This window comes from Mauremys reevesii, linkage group 15 (assembly GCF_016161935.1).
Source record: "Mauremys reevesii isolate NIE-2019 linkage group 15, ASM1616193v1, whole genome shotgun sequence".
NCBI classification, from domain to species: domain Eukaryota; kingdom Metazoa; phylum Chordata; order Testudines; family Geoemydidae; genus Mauremys; species Mauremys reevesii.
Genome location: NC_052637.1, coordinates 18,785,514 through 18,806,806, shown reverse-complemented (window position 1 = coordinate 18,806,806; position 21,293 = coordinate 18,785,514). Strand labels below are relative to the sequence as shown.

The following is a 21,293-nucleotide window of genomic DNA, read 5'->3' as shown; positions in this document are numbered from 1 at the left end:
GGGGGTGGAGTTGGGGGGGCAGGTTCTGGGCACCACCAAAATTTCTACAAACTTGCCACCCAACACAGGCATTATTGCTGAGATGTAACATGTGTGCATATAATGCAGCTTCCACATTCAATAGGAACAAGGCAGAGCAGAGTCTGGGGGAAGAGGTGGGGAGACAGCTGGAGGGGTGTGCCAGGCTGTGTTGTCACCTTGTGCATTTTCTCTGGGACCTTGCATGGGAGGCTCTAGTGATTTCACCGCCCCAAGCACGGCGGCATGCCATGGGGGGCGCTCTGCCAGTCGCCGGTCCCGTGGCTCCAGTGGACCTCCCGCAGACGTGTCTGCGGAGGGTCCGCTGGTCCCGCGGATCTGGTGGACCTCCCGAAGGCACGCCTGTGGATGCTCCACCGAAGCCGCAGGACCAGCGGACCCTCCGCAGGCACGTCTGCGGGAGGTCCGCCGGAGCCGCCCTCCTGGCAACCGGCAGAGCGCCCCCCGCAGCATGCCGCCCCAAGCACGCGCTTGGCGCACTGGGGTCTGGAGCCGGCCCTGGACCTTGCTAGAAAGGGGCTAGGCAAAGGCAGCAGGCCCAGTGGTTAGAGCATGAGATCTCTGCCCTATTTACAACTGAGCTAATGGCTCCCTGCCCTCTCCTGTTCCCCACGATATGCTGAGCTGGATGTTTCTGTCCCTGGGAGCTCAGTAAATCCCTTCAATACCTTCCCTTTGCCCAACCCAGCTCCCCTGTTCACATCTGTGCTGGTGGCCCCTGGGGCCCCTCTTTGGCTAAATGACCAGGTGCAGAAATTGGAAAGAATCATAGCTGAAAAGGAAAGTGAAGTGATTAATCTGAAAGCAGAATCTGATGCTCTCAGAGCTACGGATCTGACTCAAGCAGCACAGATTGTAGGAATGCAGAAACAGATATGTGACAGGGTCAGTGGCAGGTTGCGAGAGGAAGTGTCTGAGTTGAAAAAGCAGACCACAGAGAGCACAGCTGCAGTCAGAGCCCTTTTGAAAGATTCACAAAGCAGAACCCAGATAGACCACAAGGAATGCCGGAAACAGATTTGTGCCCTTAAGGCTCAGTTGGGAGAGCAAAGGGGGATCGTGGCAGCAATCAGAGGGAATTGTAGCTGGGAGGAAGACATAGAATCAGAGGAGGATCCCAGTGCATACCCCCCTTACTGTAATTATAAGCTGAAGGACTCTGGTGAGTTCACCCAGGATCCCATTGGGCAGTCTCCATATAGTCCCCTACAGGAATCACTGGAAGAGCTACAAAGACCTCCTCCAATGGCCCCCATAGTCAGTACCTCTGTCACAAAAAGGGGACCTCAGGGAGGTCAGGTAGGAACAGAGGAGCGGGTAGAGACTAGACCCTTTACCCCTGACCAGGTATGGGTAGTAGGGAAATCAGTTAGCCTGCTGAATAAGAGCGCAGCCTTGGGGTGGATGGTAAGAATATCTGGCATGGCTGGGTTCACTCCAGCTGTTGTGGCAGCTATATGCAGGGAGTGTATGTCCCCCAAGGACTTTACAGGGCTCCCTTATGATATCCAGATGCCCCCCCTCTCCCCGGGGCAGATGAGACCAGGGGCGGCTCTACAAAGTAGGCTGCCCCAAGCAGCGCGGAGCGCTGCGCCGCCCTTCCCCAGTCCCGCGGCGGGTCCCCTCTTCCCGCGGCTCCGGCATCCTGGGGAGGGCGGCATTTGGCTCCGGTGGAGCTCCCGCCGGCATGCCTGCGGCAGGTCCACCGGAGCCCGGGACGAGCGGACCTGCCGCAGTCATGCCAGCGGGAGCTCAACCGGAGCCGCGGGAAGACGGGACCCGCCGCAGGCATGACTGCGGCAGGTCCGCTCGTCCCGGGCTCCGGTGGACCTGCCGCAGGCATGCCGGCGGGAGCTCAACCGGAGCCAAATGACGCCCTCCCCAGGATGCCGCCCCAAGCGGGCGCTTGGCCCGCTGGTGCCTAGAGCCGCCCCTGGATGAGACACAGAAGCACATAAATGTGCAAAGGGAAGTAATACACACCCTCTTCCCGGGAGAAAGCCCCACAGTTATATTTCATCAAGAGAAGCATCAGGCTGGGGAGAGAGTAGAGAGTTATATAGCCAGAAAGAGATTGGCATGGAGACATTCTGGGCTGACAAATGTCATTAACACAGACTTTGCAGCCCTCCCTTTCAAACAAGCTTTAATCCAAGGATTTCTCCCTTTAATTTGTATGGCCTTAGTGGGTATGGATCTGGCAGCAGTTCTAACAAGAGATATTGAGGATAGAGCAAAGCAGGCCTATGAGATCCAAAAGGATATCCATCCTCCTAAAAGGAAACCTGATAAGGTGGCTGCTATAGCCCCTCCAAGCAGCACAGAGGAAAAGGAAAGAGGAGACAGACCCCATAAGGGTCAAGGCAGAACCCCCGACCCAAGCAGGGGCGGCTCTAGGCACCAGCTAAACAAGCAGGTGCCTAGGGCGGCAAAATGTAAGGGTCAGCATAAGGCTGGGGCCCCAGCTCATCCCACCACTGCGAGCCGAGGAGCGGCCCGTCCTCTGCAGCTGGGGCAGGGCCACGCTACCGGCTCCGCTTGGGGGAGAGGGATGGCCCCTGACCGTGGAAGAGCGGCGGGACCCGGTAGCGCGGCCCTGCCTGGCTGCAGAAGACAGGCCGCTCCTCCTCGGCTTGTTCGCGCCAGGGCCGTCATCCCCGCGGTGCCTCAGCGCGTCCTAAACAGCGCAGCAGCCGTGTGGCTCCGGTGGGGAGGACTGAGCTCCGCCCCGCTCAGAGCCGCATGGTAAGGGGGTGGGGCTGGGAGCGCCAGGCCGAGTGGCCCCTCCCCTTACCATGCGGCTCTGAGCGGGGAAGAGCTCAGGCACCTCCGGAGCCATGCGGCTGCCGCGCTGTTCAGGGCCACTTCTCGACGCGCGCGGTGAGCTGGGGGTAAGCGGCCGGGACCGGGGGGTTGGCTAAGGGGCAGGGAGTCCCGGGGACACTCAGGGGATAGGGAGGGGGCAGAGGTTCTGTGGGGGGGGGCGGTCAGGGGACAGGGAAGGGGGGGTTGGATTGGGGGGGTCTCAGGGAGGTGGTTGTCTGGGGACAAGGAGCAGGATGGAGCAGGGATTCTAAAAAACAGGGGCGCCCAGAGGGGGGGGCAAGAGGGGCAATTTGCCCCAGGCCCCGGGTCCCGCAGGGGCCCCCATGAGTGTTTTTCGGGGCCCCTGGAGTGGGGTCCTTCACTCACTCTGGGGGGCCCGGAAACCTCTTCCGCTCCCGGTCTTCGCCCCCCACCGGTGAATTACCGCCAAAGCGGGACCCGCTGCCAAACTGCAGCTGGGTCTTCGGCTGTAATTCGGCGGCGGGGGCCCTTCCGTTCCGGGACCCGCCGCCAAAGTGCCGCGAAGACCCGCGGCGGGGGCCCCCCGCCACCAAATTACCCCGGAAGAGGCAGCTGCACTTCGGCGGAGGGTCCCGGAATGGAAGGGCCCCCCGCCGCCAAATTACTGCTGAAGCGGGGGCCCCCCACCGCCGAAGACCCCAGGCCCCCGGAATCCTCTGGGCGGCCCTGCTAAAAAATCTCATCTCATCTCATTTGAAACGTTTAGCAGGGTTTTTATTTGTTTTTTTGTTTTTTTGCTTGGTGAAACAAGAACCAAAAAAGCCTCCAAGGTTTTCAATTTGTTGTTACCCCTCTACCCCGCCTTCTTTTTCTCCCTCTTTACCTTTTTCTCTCCCTGCCCCAAGAGGGAAAAGGAGGCGAGGAGAAGGAAAGGCCAAGAGAGGAAAAGCTCAATGAAAACCATTTTTAAAGACTTTAATTTAAGTGGAAAACAAAAGTTGAATGAAACAATTTTTTTCTGCACATTTTTTCTTAAATGTTGTTTTGATTGAACAAAAAAACCCACCTAGCTTTAGTTGTAACCACACAGGCTTCTGTATGCTCCTTATGCCTCGCCTGAATGGCCCCCTGGCCTGAGTTCAGTCTCATAGGGGGCACCTGCTAAATATGGCTTGCTTACCTTAACCCTCAGCTTCTCACCCAGCCTCTGTCCCAGTGCCTAGATATCTGGCTGCTGAAACTATTACTTTTGCTGGATGGGGTGAGCACATTCCTCCTCCTGACCTATCACTGAGTCACTCCTTGGGCAAAGAAGAAAAATAGTGTATTTCTGCTCTTCAGATTAACCACAAGATATTTCTACATTATTTTAGCCAAGTATGTGCTTGGCCTGCCTTCTATGGCTCAGTCATGTACAGGTAGGGAAATAGTGGGTGAAAAACTGGTTGAAGGACAGTAATCAAGGAATGGTTATCAATGATACACTTTCAAAGTGGGGAAATGTGTCCAGCAGTCCCACAGGGGTCCAGCACTATTCAATATTTTCATAAATCAATTGGATAATGGAGTCGAAAGTTCACTTAGGCAATTTGCAGATGACACCAGGCTGGGAGGGGTTGAAAGCACTTTTGAGGACAGGATTAGAATTTGAAATGCCCTTGATAAATTGGAGGATTGGTCTGAAATCAGCAGATGAAATTCAATAAAAACAAGTGCAAAGTACTATACTTAGGAATGAAAAATCAAATGCATAACTACAAAATAGGGAATAACTAGCTAGGCAGTAGTACCGCTGGAAAGGATCTGGGGATTATAGTGAATCACAAAGTGAATGTGTCAACAATATGATGCAGCTACAAAAGAAACTAATATCATACTAGGTTGTTATGACATATGATGCAACCTCGTGCAGTATCTCTGGGGATACATACTGTATTAAGCTTATGAATGATGTATGTATCACTGTGGGCCAGGGACTGTATGCAGCTTGGGGCAGTGGAGGAGAGTGAGGGGAAATGATACCACAGCTCCTTCAGGAACTAAACGCAGTGGATGGTGATTTAAGGTGAATCACTCAGGTTGTAAAGACCTCCAGAGAGGTACCATGCCTGGGGACGCTTGCATAAACCGGTTCAAACTAGGTTTTCCAGAGACCAACTGACTAAGAAAGGATGTTTGGCTAGGACTCTTCAGTTTGGAAAAGAGAAGACTAAGGGGGGACATGATAGAGGTATATAAAATCATGAGTGATGTTGAGAAAGTGGATAAGGAAAAGTTATTTACTTATTCACATAATACAAGAACTAGGGGTCACCAAATGAAATTAATAGGCAGCAGGTTTAAAACAAATAAAAGGAAGTTCTTCACGCAGCGCACAGTCAACTTGTGGAACTCCTTACCTGAGGAGGTTTTGAAGGCTAGGACTATAACAATGTTTAAAGGGGGACTGGACAAGTTCATGGTGGCTAGGTCCATAAATGGCTATTAGCCAGGATGGGTAAGAATGGTGTCCCTAGCCTCTGTTAGTCAGAGGATGGAGATGGATGGCAGGAGAGAGATCACTTGATCATTGCCTGTTAGGTTCACTCCCTCAGGGGCACCTGGTATTGGCCACTGTCAGTAGACAGATACTGGGCTAGATGGACCTTTGGTCTGACCCGGTACGGCCTTTCTTATGTTCTTATAAAAAGTCCACATTTAAACTGACTCAGGGCCTTCTTTTGATTCAGCAGGCAGACAAGTCCTTCTGACCAAAGACGAAACCCTTCCAGATTGAGCAGTGACATCTGATAAGCTTTTAGAGTGTGTCATAAACATACAGTTAAGGGTGAATTCCTCTTTTGCCTGTAAAGGGTTAAGAAGATCGCATAACCTAGCTGACACCTGACCAACAGGACCAATAAGGAGACAAGATACTTTCAAATCTGGGAGGGAGGAAAGTCTTTGTCTGTCTATTGTGTGTGCTTTTGCCAGAGAAGATCAAGGAGGCAAGCCATCTAACTCCATTCAAATTAAAAAGTTTTGGATTTTTTTTAAGCAGAATTTTTTTATTGTTCCTTTAAACAATCAAACACAGCAAGCAGCAAATATTTGGCCACACACTTCTGAAACCCCAAATTATGATCAGGTATTGGCAGACTTATTTCAGCTTTTTCAGTTAGAAAAACCACAACAAATTTTGAAAGAAAGCAGACATTGTCTGTGATTTTTTTCTGCTTTTTAAAAACCCCTAGTTTTCGATCCAAAAAAAGTTTTGACAGAAAATATTTGTACAACGTTTTTAATGAGCTTTAGTGCCTTTTAGCACTAGCTGATGCTGAGAACCTTGTAAAGGTGACTTGAAAAGAAATTCTCAAAACTGGGTTTGTGCTGAGATGCAGAAGGTTTTTAAATGTTTATTTTTCCCAGGGCCACCATGGGGGGGGGGAAGTGAGGCAATTTTCCCCAGGCCCCACAGGGGCCCCCATGAGAATACAGTATTTTATAGTATTGCAACTTTTTTTTATGGAAGGGGCCCCCAAAATTGCTTTGCCCCAGGCCCCCTGAATCCTCTGGGCAGCCCTGGTTCATGCTGCTGCAAGCCTGTCCTCTGCAGCTGGGCAGGGCCACGCTACTGGCTCCCGCCTAGGGAGTGGGGGTGCCTGCTGACCGCGGGAGAGTGGCGCGAACAAGCTGAGGAGCGGCCCATCCTCTGCAGCCAGGGCAGGGCCGTGCTACCGGCTCCACCTTGGGGGTGGTGGCCTCTGACGGCAGAAGAGTGGCGGGAGCCAGTAGCGCGGCCCTTCCCCGGCTGCAGAGGATGGGCCGCTCCTCCTCGGCTTGTCCCCACCGCTCTCCCACAGGCAGCGGCCACCCCCCAGGCGGGAGCCGGTAGCGTGTCTCTGCTCCGGCTGCAGAGTACGGGAGGGACATGATGCCTGGGCGGGCCACTCCTCCTTGGCTTGTCCCCGCCTCCTCCTCCTCCTCCTCCCCCTCCCCTCTGTGCCGCCTCCTGCCAGGGGACGGGAGAGGGGAGCAGAGCGGCAGCCCGGGCTGAGCCAAGCTCGTGCCAGGGCCAAGGCGAAGACCAAGGATGAGTGGGGCTGGGATCCAGCAGCAGCCCCAGCCCCTGGCCCTGGGAGCGGTGGTGACTGGAGCTGAATCTCCCTCGGGCCAGATCTGCAGCAAGGTAAGAGTTGGGCCAGGCAGGAGGGTTTTGTTAAAATTAAATGTTAAAATTACATGAGTAGGAAATGGTTTTGTTTCACTAACTAGAAATTCTCTGTTTTCATTTTTTTTTAAATTTTAAACAGGCAAAACAAAACTGCAAAGTGCAAATGTGTAAAAGCAAAAAAAATTCGGCGGGGGGAGGGCAGCCAAAAATTTTTTTGCTTGGGGCAGCAAAAAACCTAGAGCCGGTCCTGGACCCATGGCGGGGTAAATTTGGAAGAGGCTTTTAAAATATGAGCAAGAGGAAATGATAGACCAGCTGCCTGCTGCTGAACAATTAGTGAAATTGGCAGAACATGAACTGACCGAGCATTGAGGAAAAAGCGCCAGTGCACCACCGATTGCTGCCCTTTAGGGACACTGGGCTACCCAGGATCCCCCAATTGTGGCACAATTAAACACCAATGAGTAGGGGAGGTTCACGGTTTATGTGAAGTTTGCAGAAGGGGCATTCAAACAAAATTTACTAGTAGACTCAGGTGCCACCTACTCCCTAATTAGTACCAAAAATAAGCACCTGTTTGGACCTCCGGCTGGAGTCAAAACCTTACAGGGTTTAATGAGGCACAGAGCATTTTCCCCTTCTGTAAAAAAATCTCATATAATATGGGGACAAAGAAGAGTCAAGGGCAATTTGGCTTGATGGATTTGGGGGGAGAAGGTATTCTAGGAATAGATGCATTGAGGGAGTTGAGAGTGCTGATTGATTGCGCTAACGGGGTTTTGTGGGAAATGCCTCCTGGCACCCCGTGGGAGCCTGTGGAGATTCTAGCCAGCTACCTAATAGCAGCCCTTAAGGCATCTAAGGAATTGGACTGGCCTGATTGGCCCCCAGAGATTTTAGCAATTGCAGAGAACTACCAGGAAGTGTGGGCCAAGAATAAAATAAAATGTGGTAAAATGGATGCAGAAATCCTAGTCACAGGCCCTACACTCCATCATTGTAATCTTGGAGTGCCAAGTAGTAGTGGTTTTTGTTACCAGCCTAATGACATGTTGGACCTGGCGCAAAATCCGGTAATTGCAAGTCCCCTGACATATGAGTCAGTGATTACTGCCACCGGCACTTGTACCCCAGGGAAAGGAACATATTGAACTTGTAGCCCCTCCCTTAAATGGGAGAGTGGGCTAAAATGACCGCTTGTTAGTTGCTGTGCTGGTGTGTAAGTATGGGATGCCAACAAGAAGATCATTTGCTCAGTCTCGGCTGAGAGCCTTGAGCTTTTGTTGGACCTCAACTCAGGTGCATCCAGAAAAGGTGTAACAGCGACCATGTAAAGGGCCCCTTGTGTGAAAGGTAACATTTAAGAGGGGAACTGTACGGGGAAACCTTGGCAACTGTAACAATGGCTGAACCACTATTGCTTATTGCTAACAGTAGCCAAGCCAGCAGGCCATAAAATGGCCATGCAGCAGCCTTAATATCACCAAGGCAGCTTAACCCCACATCCTTCCTGCTAAGAATGTTGAAATTGCTGCTATACGTATTTTAGAAAAACAGGAAGCTTGTCTATATCTACCGTAAAGGCGAGTGACGGAGTGGAGGGGGCAGAGAGCGTTGGGGTCTCAGGAGGAAGAGGTGACATAGGGGTGTGGCTTTAGGGGAGGGGGAGTCATGAGAGTGGGATCATGGGGGGAAGGGACAGCATGTGGGGGCGGGACCACGGTTCAGGTGCCAGTGCCCCCCCACACACTTTTAGGGAGCTTCTGTCACTCCTGGGTCAGGGGCCCAGAGAAATCTCTTCCCATTGGGGCCTGCGGAGCCAGTAAACTCTGTGGAGAGCATCTGGGCAGCTCTAGCCTGAAGCAGGTGTTTGAGGAGAGCACAAGTCTTGTAGACTCACCGAGCAGCGTGTCAGCGCCATGGGCCAGAGATCTCCATGGAGGGGACTCACACACCTTCTTGCCAAGTCAGGGCATCTAGATCCCAGGGGAAGAGCAATGAGGGTTGTTATGGAGCCTGGTTGTGACTCCAGAGATAAGGCCAGGAGACGCTTCCCATATTAACCATGATCATCCCTCCTCTGCCTGTGACATTAAACTGCTTTCCCCTACCATGTCCCCTTAGGGCTTTCCAGCCTGGGGAGAAAACTCTGGACATTTCAGGCCGATCTGGGCACAGGGAGAAAATTGAGTGTTTGGGTCTGGGAAAAGCCTCATGTTTTAAGTTTGTCTGCACAGCCCACTGCAGTGAGTCCCAGAGCTGGGGCGACAGACGTGGGCTTGTGGGGTTTGCGCTATGGCATTAAAAGTAGCTGTGTAGATGTTTTGTCTTGTACTGTAGCCTGGGCTTTGAATCCCCCCTGCTCTCTGGGCTTCAGAGCCCAAGATCCAGTTTCAGCTGAACATCTGCACAACTACATTAACTGCTTTAGCAGGAGCCCCACAAGCCTCAGTCTGTCCACCTGGGTCTCAGACTTGCTGCCGTGGGCTGTGTAGATGGACCCAATGTGTCTCCAGAGACTTGGTTTGAAAGTTCCCAGAGTGTCTGACCCAGGGCTGGTTAATGAGAGTGATGGGGTGGCTAGTGCAGCCATTAGCTGGAGACACCTGAGCCCCTGGGGCTCTGATATGGTCTCTGTGACTATTATCTGCTCTGGGAGATAATAGGGGCAGCTGCAGAGGGTCTGTGCCACTCACAGAGTCCACGGAAAAAAATCATTCTGGACAGATCATTCAATCTGGAACCAAGTCTCCATTTTCAGCCTGACTGAATGGGGGAGAATTTTCCTGGCAAGGGCAAATTTAACATTAGCTCTGGAGTGTTTCATAGCTGATGTTTTGAGCCTGGCCAGCTCATAACTGCGCATTTCTGGGGATGTTGACAGTCACTGTAAGTCACTGGGATTTGGGTTCCTATGTTGGTTAGACACGTTTGAAGTGGATCTGAGTGAAATGTTTTGGACAAATAGTTTGTTTGCAGAAAAATTATTTTTCAGGTCGACTAAAATTATTTGTGAATCCATGATGAGTTTGCTGAATAGTTTCAATGAACAGAAGAAGGTGCCACTACTTCCTTTCTAACCTTTAGCCCAAAGGCTGGGCCCATAGCTGGGAGACCCAGGTTCATTTCCCCCCATATGAAGTGGGGAAGGAATTGGAATGTGGTTCTCCCCCCTCAGGTGAAGGCTAGAACTCCTGGGCTCTGGGTGTCTGATGTGTGGCTCCCTCAGTCTCTCCTGCTGAATACGTCCCCCTGTGTCTAAACACTGCCATGGGCACTGGGCCAGGGCGTGGGAGTGAGAATGACTCTGCAGCCCAGTGGGTTGGGCCCCCACGTGGGAGCCCAGAGTCCAGCTCGCCTGCTCCAGTGACCCTGTAATTATTGATCCATAACCCCAGTGACAGGAGGGGTTACAGTCTCTGGCACAACAGTGTCTCAGGCTGTGTCTGCCAGGGTTTCCTTACACCAGTGTAGCTGCCCCGGTGCAAACCCCTATTGCAGACACACTGCACAGGTGTGAACTGGGACTGGCACCTGCTTCAGCATATCCCAGATGGAAGGGGCAGTAAGCAGGGAAATGCCCCCTCCCCTCCCCACTGCCCAGGCCTCATTAGCAATGATCCTGAAGGTGGTGCCTGTGGGGCCGGCGTGGAGAGTCCCAGCTTCACCCCTGAGACAGGACTGCCTGCCCAGTGTGTGGGGGGACGGCACCGACCTGCTCTTAGTAACGAACCAGCCGCTCCCAGCCCCAAAACAGAGATTCCCAGCATTCTGTACCTCCCCTCCCCTCCTCTGTCCCCTGGTCCCCCCTTCTCACCACGCTCAGTCCCCTGGTGCCCATCCATAGCCTCACCACCCTTCACTCCCTGGTGCCCTCCCCTGTTCTCATTTGGCTTCTGCCCCATGGCATTCATCCTTCCACTTAAACCCTGCTCCCACCTCCCAGGCTCCTGGTCCTCTCATTGCCCATTCCCTGCCCCACTTGTGCCTTTCTCTCTTCGCATTCCCCCTCTGACCCCCTGGCACATGCCTCTCTCCTAATCCCCTCTGTCCCCCTGGTGTCCCCCTGTAGTGAGGCAGCCTGGCTCCCAGCCGCCCCAGAGAGGGATGAGCCCCTCCAGATGCCAAAGTGGGCGGAGTCACTGGAGCCTGCGCCCACTCCTCAGAGGTCAAGGCGCAGGGCAGGAAGTATAAAAGCCAAACCCCAGGGCTCAGAAACTGCCTGGCCGCCAGAGAGGCCAGACACTGATGCCCTAGCTCCCACTGGGGAGACTCCTGCCGCCTGTGACCGACCGGACGCCGACCAGACGCCAGAAGAGCCAGTAAGCCTACCGGTGCGAAGGGACCCAGAGGAGCTGCTCAGCTTACCGCTCGCTGAGTATCCTGAGGAGCCGGGGAAGACGCCGCTGAAACGCAGGTACTGGTAGAGGGGGAGGTTGGAAATAGCCTGGGGGCAGCCCACCCTAGTCTGGTTGCAGTACACCCAGAGCCAATGTCAGTGTGCTGCGGCCAGGATTCCCACTGACACAGCAGCAGGCTGCCTGCCACTGTTAGAGCCCCGGGCTGGGACGCAGAGGAGTGGGCAGGCCTGCGTCCCCCCTGCCACCCCACTCATGGGGGCAGTCTCCCACTCGACCCGACGCTCAGGACCAGGAGCCTGGGCTTTGCTCTTGAACTGTTGTTTGCGGCCCCGGTCTGACCTAAGGCCTGGGCTTAAAACTGAACTGTCTGCTCAACCCCTGCCTGAGGGTCTGAGCCCTGAACTGTTGTTTGCTGCCCCACCCTGATCCAGGTCCTGGGCTTAGTACTGAACTATTTGCTCGACCCCTGCTGGGGGGGCCTGAGCCCTTGACTGTTTCCTGCCTCACCAGGCTAGTTCGCCAACTCACCAGATTTGTGTAGTGAGGTGGCCTGGCTCTGGAGCTCATGATGCAGGAGAGGAGAGTTCTGGTAAGTGATCTTTCTGACATTATGCTACTCAGTTATATAAGGTAGAGCTGTACTTTCCTCTGTATATTCTAGAAGTAGGAGAAGGGATAGAAATGTGCAAGACTAACTGTAGTTGCATGTGCTGCACATTCCCCTGTGCAGCTAAGCAGTGCAGCAGAACAGTATGTTAATGAACACCAACATTTCACTGGAGTCTTCCAGAGAGATCTCTGGGAAACTTTCCTGGAGGTAGTTGCCCATCCTTTGCTGAAGGTTCCTTGGCAGAGCTGATTTGTTCCTTCCCCCATTGTAGGAAAATCTTCCACGCCAATCAGCAATGACTTGTGCAGCAACCAAAGCAGCACATAGGCGAGCAGCATAGAGACTGAGTCTGAAGCCAGATGCGTGCAATAGATGCTCCCTCACATCTTTACTTACTCTTAAGAGTGAGATATGGGCTTCAATGACCCCTGCCTGAGGAGTATGGTGGCAGAATTTAAAACATGGTCCCCCGGCACCTGCAGTTATCCCTCCTAAAAAACCACCTAGACCCGTTTGCCCCATCTTCATCCCCCCACCTCCTTCCCTCCTGGGCGGAACTCACCATTTTTCTGGTATTCGCCAAGATATGTGCTTGTGTAGGGACAGTGAGGAAGCGATTTATATGTAAAAACAGGTGTAGTTCACTGAAATGATTCAATGCTATGTGTGAACTAACACTCATGCTTCTGTTTACCGTTTCTTGGGCTGCTGCAGATGTGGTCTTCAGGAGAACCAGCTACACACCAGTGGAATGTCTCTGCCAGATAAGGAAGTGACAAATGTGGAGCAAGGAAGATATGTTCTGCAAGGTGGTCCAATCCTCAGAGGCCAAAAAAAAAAAATGAATGCTGGGAGTGGAGAGAGATCCTGAGGGAGAAATTTCAAATAGAAACGCAGGACAGAAAAGAGAGCGAGGAGCACATTGTATTAGGCCAGAACTAAGAAGATGTTAAAAGTGATGGAGGAGCAAAGAGAGATGTTGAAGTCCCTAATCATGCTCCAGGTAGAACACATGTATGCTCGTCTGCCTCCCCCCGCCCCCCCCAGCCAATATATCATTGCTTTCCATGCCCTCCCCAAACTCCTCCCACACATTCCTTGCAACTTCCCAGAATGTCTCAGTACTGTTAGTATATAGGCCTGTTTGTTAGCCTGAGATAGAATTATGAGTTTGATTTTTGATACTTTTATGTTCTTATTAATATGTGTGGGGAAAAAAAGAACAAAGACACTGTGTGTTGCATTTCCCATATCCAGATGAGGCTTACAGTATAATGAGAAAAGATAAGGGACAGAGTTAAAAGTGTTCCTGGGCAGAGTGGGAGTGTAATATATGAGCATACACTGGAAGGCTGCCTGGCTCATCTCTCAAGCCAAGATCAAGCAACCAGTTAGGAGGGGCAAGGCGGGATGTGGGGCACGCATAAGACCCACTAAAAGACAAAGAAAGATGTGACCTTGGCCAGGACACAACCTCACTCCCTCACTCTCTACCCCTCCCATGGGATACAAAAGAGGTGGTATCAAGCCCCCAGACTCATGACCCTCCAAAACGGAATATGACCATAAATTGTAAGGGTGGGACTAGGGACATGTATTACAGCTATATTTATGCCTCCTATGGAGGTGGGTGGACAGGACACTGGGAAACAAGGCTCTGCAGCATCAGAGCTATGGATATGCTTGCTTGGAACTAACCCCAATAAACATCACATTGCATGAACTTCAGACTTCTGGTCTTCTGTTTTCTATCTGCATGACAAGAACCATGGAATGGGGTGAAGGGAAAGTCTCTAAGTAGTACCCCATTCACTCCACCCCCTCAGACAGCTTCCAAAATGATAACTGGACATACACACAGCTATGAGAGCCTACACTGCCCTACACTCTTATTACCCTTCCAACCAAGACTTTTGTGATTGTTTTTAATTTTCATTTAATAAAAACAAACTCTGTTAAACATAACCAATCTTTATTTGTCTTCTGCTGCTAGTAATAATGCATAGTGGCAATTGGATCCTTTGCTGACTGGAAATCCCAGTCAGGGATCATGACAATTTTCATGCAAGGCAGCAAGTTAACAAAGCCTGGCAGAGTGCTGTATATGGAGACACATTACTGGAGCTCATTGTCAAAATGTTGCTTCAAAGCCTCCCTGATTTGAATAGGCCCCCATTGTGCCCCTCTAATAGCCCTGGCATCTGTCTTCTCAAAATCAGCTACCAGGTGATCCACCTCAGTGCTCCATCCTAGGGGAAACTTTTCACCCTTAGCCTCACAAATATTATGGAGCGCAACACAGGCTGCTATGACCCTGGGAATATTTTCCTCATTTAAGTCTAACGTGCCATAAAGGCAGTGCCAGCGGCATTTTCTACGGTCATTCTGTATCTGCTCAGCCTATTGTTAAGCACTCCTTGCTGCTATCCAGGTTTCCCATGTAAGGCTTCCTGAGCCATGGAAGGAAGGGGTATGCTGGATCTCCCAGGATCACTATGGGCATTTCAACATCCCTCACTGGAATCTTCTGGTCTGGAAAGAAAGTCCCTGACTGGAGCTTTCTGTACAGGCCAGAGTTCTTGCAAATGCATGTGTCATGCACCTTCCCAGACCACTACATATTGATGCCAGTGAAACGTCCAGGGTGATCCACATGCACCTGCAATACCATAGAGAAATACCCCTTTCTATTGATATACTACATCACCAGATGATCCAGAGCCAAAATGGGAGTATGTGTGCCTGCTGCTGTTAGGGAATCTCATTGTCACAAAGCCATCCACTATTTCATGCACAGTGCCAAGAGTCCTTCATAGCAGGATGCAATTTATGGCCCTGAACATTGCATTGATGGGGCCCCAATGGTGAACTTCCTGACTCCAAACTAATTCATGTCCAACCAGTAACAGTCTGGAGTCACCATTTTCCACAGAGTGATCACCATGTTCTTCTCCACCGAGAGGGCAATTTTCATTTTGGTGTCCTTGTGCTGGGGCAAGCTCTGCACACAGTTCCATGAAGAAGGCTTTCCATACATGGGCAGCTGGTATCATAGGCCAGGAGAGGCTAAGCCTCCCAAAACTGCTGACCCACCACATTTGAGCACCGATGCCTGGGCCATGGCCACACCTGCACTCCACCCTGAGGCCCCGCTCTTTCCCCTGAGGCCTGCCCTTGCTCCACCCCTTCCTGTCTCTGCTCTGCCCCTTCCCTTGAGGCCCCCACCATAAACTGCTCACTCAGTAGGAAGAGAGGCATGAATGGTGACAGCAAGCAGTGGGAAGGGGGGCTGAGTGGGGAGGTGGCTGAGCAGCTCCGCCACTTCCCCCTATGCCTCCTCTGCCCGCTCCTCTCCTTGTCAGTGGACAAGAGGAGTGATGGTGAGGGGCAGGTGAGAGGGCTGAGTGCAACCCTCACCCTGCCTTAACCCCAAAACTGGGGCTGCAGGGTGGGGAAGTAGCCCCAGTGCGGGAATCCAGTAGCACAAAGTGGTGCAGAGGGCTGCAGCCAGCGCTCCAGTGCACAGGCTGGTGGAGGCAGTGGTTCGGGTGGACAGGCCATGCTGTGCTGGAGTCCTATGTCCTGGCCCCAGGATGGGGGTGGATTTTGCCTCCCCAACACCCCTCTACTCAGATTACATTTCTTCCCCTCAAAATAAACAAACCTATCATAGCAGATTGGAACAAGATCCATCCCTTTTTAATTTCGAATTTGTGCTCGGGATGTCAGTGGCCAATGTAGTCCCTCAGAGGCACCCAGAGCCTATGAGGCACAGCTGGCTTTCAAAACTCTAGTGCTCTCTCTGCACATGCTCAGTGTGAACCCTTTGGTGTGGCAGCCATGGGAATCTTAGAGCTGGTCTTTTCAGGAGAAGCCACCAGTGATCAGAATAGTGCTGTGATGTCTGCCTCCCAGAAAGAGCTAGTGGGTCCCATGGGGGTAACCCTCCAGTGAGTGAGATGCTGGTGCAAAGTTCTCAGTCCTGGACTTTTCCTTACCAGGGAGCAGGAAAACATTGGTAGAAGCCTCCACTTTTAGAAAAGCTGTTTTACTCAGGGAGCTGTACCTTGGGAACCCTTCATCAACTGGGCTCAGATTTGGACCACTAGCCCGACCCTGCTTCTCCACAAGCCATTGCAAATGTCAAGGCAATCAGAGGAACTGTGTAGATTTTAGAGCACTTAAAATAGTCAAGTTTTAAACAGAAAGCTGATCTCAACTGTGACTCTACTCATCCAGGTGGTCCACTACAATAAGGGAGGTGAGGTGAAAGCACCCCCACCACCTCCTCCAGCCATTGTGTGTGCAGCTAAGCAGGTGCCTAACTCCATGCATGGAGGCCTAAGCACATACCCCTCTCATTGACTTCTCCCATTGGCTAGTTTAGGTGACTTCCCAACTAGAGTGCTGGTTTTTATGGATCACAGTCTAAGGGTGTGTCTAAGATGCTGTAGCACTGTAGTGTAGACATTTCCTACATCGATAGAAGGGGTTTTTCCATCAGTGCAGTTAGTCAACGTCTGGGAGAGGCACTAGTTAGGGCAACAAAGAATTCTCCTATTGTCCTAGATGTGTCTACATCAGGGGTTAGACAGACATAACTACATCACACAAGGTGTGAAATATTTCACAGTTCTGAGCAATGTAGCTAGGCCAACCTAAGTTTTAGGTGTAGGCCAGGCCTCAGGAAGAATAAGGGAATGTCTACACTACAGCAGCACAGCTAGAGTGCTACAACTGTGTGGCTGAAGCACCTTACTGCACATGCTTCCTACATTGATGGAAATGGTTATTCCATCCCTCTAGTTAATCACCCTTTCTGAGAGGCGATAGCTAGGTCAATGGAAGAATTCCATTGTCTACACTGGGGGTTAGGTCAATCTCGCTGTGGCACTCAAGGCACACAATTTCTCACAGCCCTGAGGGACAGAACTGGGCTGATGTATGTTTTAAGTGTAGACCAGGCCTAAGAGGGGTTTCCCTGGAGCTAGCTGAAAACACAGGGTCTGAGGGACTGGCTGACAGCTTTATGTGTGTGTGAGGCAGAGAGAAAGAGAAGCAGTCATGAGTGTGATCCTGGCAGGAGAGACAAAGCTTGCTTCAGGCACAGGAGTCCCTAGAAAGGCAGATGTGGAGTTCTGAGTAAGGAAACTGCCTGCAGTGTTTTATTTCTACTGTGTCAGGGGCACAGGAATGTGTGGACATTGTAAATAATGACTGCACCAAAGAAACACCTGACTCCTATAATTAATTTCTCCTGCCAATGGAAGAACCTAAAAGTCCCCAAATACTGGCTAAAAGCTGAGGTCAAAGAAGCAATGGTACAACCTGAATCAGAATCTAGACCTACGTGTTGGTGGGAAATATTTCCAGGGAGCTCTAGCAGCAAAGAGCCTGTGCAGAGGAGTAGATTGCTGCTAATTGTGGACTCAGCATATCCAGCTTTGTGTGCTGTGCATTCCCCATTGTCCCTACTCTCCAAGCTGCCACTCCTTACCCCAGAGTCCAGCAAAATCAAAACTAGGCTCCTTGGCTTGTATTTTCCCCCTTCAGAACCAGTCCATGCAGTGACTATGAGCTCAGTATTGGCCAAAGGAGAAAAAATGACTGGAAGAGACTGGAGCAGCCAGGGCCGGCTCTAGGTTTTTTGCTGCCCTAAGCAAAAAAATTTTTGGCTCCGCCCCCCCCCCCCCAAATTTTTTTTCTTTTACACGTTTGCACTTTGCAGTTTTGTTTTGCCTGTTTAAAATTTAAAAAAAAATGAAAACAGAGAATTTCTAGTTAGTGAAACAAAACCATTTCCTACTCATGTAATTTTAACATTTAATTTTAACAAACCCCTCCTGCCTGGCCCAACTCTTACCTTGCTGCAGATCTGGCCCGAGGGAGATTCGGCTCCAGTCACCACCGCTCCCAGGGCCAAGGGCTGGGGCTGCTGCTGGATCCCAGCCCCACTCATCCTTGGTCTTCGCCTTGGCCCTGGCACGAGCTGGGCTCAGCCCGGGCTGCCACTCTGCTCCCCTCTCCCGTCCCCTGGCAGGCGGCGGCACAGAGGGGAGGAGGAGGAGGAGGAGGCGGGGACAAGCCAAGGAGGAGTGGCCCGCCCAGGCACGCTACCGGCTCCCGCCTGGGGGGTGGCCACTGCCTGTGGGAGAGCGGCAGGGACAAGCCGAGGAGGAGCGGCCCATCCTCTGCAGCCGGGGAACGGCCGCGCTACTGGCTCCCGCCACTCTTCTGCCGTCAGCGGCCACCCCCTCCAAGGTGGAGCCGGTAGCATGGCCCTGCCCCGGCTGCAGAGGATGGGCCGCTCCTCAGCTTGTTCGCGCCACTCTCCCGCGGTCAGCAGGCACCCCCACTCCCTAGGCGGGAGCCGGTAGCGCGGCCCTGCCCAGCTGCAGAGGACAGGCCGCTCCTCAGCTTGCAGCAGCATGAACCAGGGCTGCCCAGAGGATTCAGGGGGCCTGGGGCAAAGCAATTTTGAGGGCCCCTTCCATAAAAAAAAGTTGCAATACTATAAAATACTGTATTCTCGTGGGGGCCCCTGTGGGGCCTGGGGAAAATTGCCACACTTGCCCCCCCCCATGGTGGCCCTGGGAAAAATAAACATTTAAAAACCTTCTGCATCTCAGCACAAACCCAGTTTTGAGAATTTCTTTTCAAGTCACCTTTACAAGGTTCTCAGCATCAGCTAGTGCTAAAAGGCACTAAAGCTCATTAAAGAGGTTGTACAAATATTTTCCGTCAAAACTTTTTTTGGATCGAAAACTAGGGGTTTTTAAAAAGCAGAAAAAAATCACAGACAATGTCTGCTTTCTTTCAAAATTTGTTGTGGTTTTTCTAATTGAAAAAGCTGAAATAAGTCTGCCAAAACCTGAACATGATTTGGGGTTTCAGAAGTGTGTGGCCAAATATTGCTGCTTGCTGTGTTTGATTGTTTAAAGGAACAATAAAAAAATTGTGCTTAAAAAAAATCCAAAACTTTTTAATTTGAATGGAGTTAGATGGCTTGCCTCCTTGATCTTCTCTGGCAAAAGCACACACAACAGACAGACAAAGACTTTCCTCCCTCCCAGATTTGAAAGTATCTTGTCTCCTTATTGGTCCTGTTGGTCAGGTGTAAGCTAGGTTATGTGATCTTCTTAACACTTTACAGGCAAAAGAGGAATTCACCCTTAACTGTATGTTTATGACACACTCTAAAAGCTTATCAGATGTCACTGCTCAATCTGACGGGGGCCCTAGTAAACCAAAGTTCTTCCAGCCCTTCTGGAAGGGTTTCGTCTTTGGTCAGCAGGACTTGTCTGCCTGCTGAATCAAAAGAAGGCCCTGAGTCAGTTTAAATGTGGACTTTTTATGCCAAACATCCTTTCTTAGTCAGTTGGTCTCTGGAAAGCCTAGTTTGAACCGGTTTATGCAAGCGTCCCCAGGCATGGTACCTCTCTGGAGGTCTTTACAACCTGAGTGATTCACCTTAAATCACCATCCACTGCGTTTAGTTCCTGGAGGAGCTGTGGTATCATTTCCCCTCACTCTCCTCCACTGCCCCAAATTGCATACAGTCCCTGGCCCACAGTGATACATAAACCATTCATAAGCTTAATACAGTATGTATCCCCAGAGATACTGCACGAGGTTGCATCATATGTCATAACAACCTAGTATGATATTAGTTTCTTTTGTAGCTGCATCATATTGTTGACACATTCACTTTGTGATTCACTATAATCCCCAGATCCTTTCCAGCAGTACTACTGCCTAGCTAGTTATTCCCTATTTTGTAGTTATGCATTTGATTTTTCATTCCTAAGTATAGTACTTTGCACTTGTTTTTATTGAATTTCATCTGCTGATTTCAGACCAATCCTCCAATTTATCAAGGGCATTTCAAATTCTAATCCTGTCCTCAAAAGTGCTTTCAACCCCTCCCAGCCTGGTGTCATCTGCAAATTGCCTAAGTGAACTTTTGACTCCATTATCCAATTGATTTATGAAAATATTGAATAGTGCTGGACCCCTGTGGGACTGCTGGACACATTTTCCCACTTTGAAAGTGTATCATTGATAACCATTCCTTGATTACTGTCCTTCAACCAGTTTTTCACCCACTATTTCCCTACCTGCACATGACTGAGCCATAGAAGGCAGGCCAAGCACATACTTGGCTAAAATAATGTAGAAGTATCTTGTGGTTAATCTGAAGAGCAGAAATACACTATTTTTCTTCTTTGCCCAAGGAGTGACTCAGTGATAGGTCAGGAGGAGGAATGTGCTCACCCCATCCAGCAAAAGTAATAGTTTCAGCAGCCAGATACCTAGGCACTGGGACAGAGGCTGGGTGAGAAGCTGAGGGTTAAGGTAAGCAAGCCATATTTAGCAGGTGCCCCCTATGAGACTGAACTCAGGCCAGGGGGCCATTCAGGCGAGGCATAAGGAGCATACAGAAGCCTGTGTGGTTACAACTAAAGCTGGGTGGGTTTTTTTGTTCAATCAAAACAACATTTAAGAAAAAAAATGCAGAAAAAAATTGTTTCATTCAACTTTTGTTTTCCACTTAAATTAAAGTCTTTAAAAATGGTTTTCATTGAGCTTTTCCTCTCTTGGACTTTCCTTCTCCTCGCCTCCTTTTCCCTCTTGGGGCAGGGAGAGAAAAAGGTAAAGAGGGAGAAAAAGAAGGCGGGGTAGAGGGGTAAAAACAAATGAAAACCTTGGAGGCTTTTTTGGTTCTTGTTTCACCAAGCAAAAAAACAAAAAAACAAATAAAAACCCTGCTAAATGTTTCAAATGAAATGAGATGAGATTTTTTAGCAGGGCCGCCCAGAGGATTCCGGGGGCCTGGGGTCTTCGGCGGTGGGGGGCCCCCGCTTCAGCAGTAATTTGGCGGCGGGGGGCCCTTCCGTTCCGGGACCCGCCGCCGAAGTGCAGCTGCCTCTTCGGCGGTAATTCGGTGGCGGGGGGCCCCCGCCGCGGGTCTTCGGGGCACGTTGGCGGCGGGCCCCGGAACGGAAGGGCCCCCCCGCCGCCGAATTACAGCCGAAGACCCAGCTGCAGTTCGGCAGCGGGTCCTGCTTTGGCGGTAATTCCCCCGTGGGGGGGCGAAGACCGGGAGCGGAAGAGGTCTCCGGGCCCCCCAGAGTGAGTGAAGGACCCCACTCCAGGGGCCCAGAAAAACACTCATGGGGGCCCCTGCGGGACCCGGGGCCTGGAGCAAATTGCCCCTCTTGCCCCCCCTCTGGGCGGCCCTGTTTTTTAGAATCCCTGCCCCATCCTGCTCCTTGTCCCCAGACAACCACCTCCCTGAGACCCCCCCAATCCAACCCCCCCTTCCCTGTCCCCTGACCGCCCC

At 51.4% G+C, this 21,293-nt stretch overlaps 2 protein-coding genes across 2 annotated transcripts in view; both read right to left on the bottom strand.

The window, feature by feature from the left end:
- The window catches only part of LOC120383243 (butyrophilin subfamily 1 member A1-like), a 65,324-nt gene extending 61,282 nt beyond the window's left edge, over positions 1-4,042 (bottom strand). The window contains exon 1 of the mRNA XM_039501109.1: positions 4,007-4,042. The gene's annotated coding sequence lies outside the window, so the exon portion shown is untranslated. The remainder of the gene's footprint in view (positions 1-4,006) is intronic.
- Positions 1-21,293, bottom strand: part of DHRS7C (dehydrogenase/reductase 7C) — a 445,910-nt gene that overhangs the window by 240,923 nt on the left and 183,694 nt on the right. The window lies entirely within an intron of this gene.